The sequence below is a fragment of the Volvox carteri genome (assembly GCF_000143455.1).
Source record: "Volvox carteri f. nagariensis unplaced genomic scaffold VOLCAscaffold_27, whole genome shotgun sequence".
In the NCBI taxonomy this organism is placed as follows: domain Eukaryota; kingdom Viridiplantae; phylum Chlorophyta; class Chlorophyceae; order Chlamydomonadales; family Volvocaceae; genus Volvox; species Volvox carteri.
The window spans coordinates 1,133,169-1,133,724 of NW_003307570.1; the positions used below are offsets into that span (position 1 = coordinate 1,133,169).

At 70.0% G+C, this 556-nt stretch overlaps 1 protein-coding gene across 1 annotated transcript in view; it reads left to right on the forward strand.

The window, feature by feature from the left end:
* The window catches only part of VOLCADRAFT_118034 (uncharacterized protein), a gene marked incomplete at both ends in the record, with an annotated part of 8,530 nt that overhangs the window by 5,904 nt on the left and 2,070 nt on the right, over positions 1–556 (forward strand). The gene's annotated exons all lie outside the window — the stretch shown is intronic.

Sequence of the window (556 nt, forward strand, 5' to 3'; positions counted from 1 at the left end):
CTTCAGGACCAGCGCTGGCGGCGGCGGCGGCGGCAGCGGGGTAGGTGGCAAAGGACCGCTGCTGATGCTGCGGCTGCTGGCGGCCCAGCCCGGCGGGATCGGCGACCGACCCCTCAGCTTGAGCAGACGCTTGGTGCGCCGCCGTCGTTGCTATCGTACAATGGCCTGCCCGCAAGGGCACGTCAATGCCGCCGCTGGCGTCTTGATTCGCGGAGTCGGTGGTGGCGGCGGCGGCGGCGCCATCGACGGCTGTCGGCGATAACACTTGGGGGGGGCCGGCGGCGGCGGCGCTACGCAACCCCTGTCGGAGGCTCTCCCAAGGCACCGCCGTTGTCGTACTCTTCGCATTCGCGTCAACGGACGGCGGTGGCGGCGGCAGCGTCGGCGGCAGTGCCGATACCGTACTGTTGTACGTCCAGCCCGAAGGCTGGCTCCGCCCCGGCAGCAAGGAATTATCATCTGTGTCCTGGAACGACTAAACAACGGGCCAATCCGGGGGCAGCGACAGCGGCAGCGGCGGCGGCGGCGGCGGTAACACGCGACGTCATGCGTCACG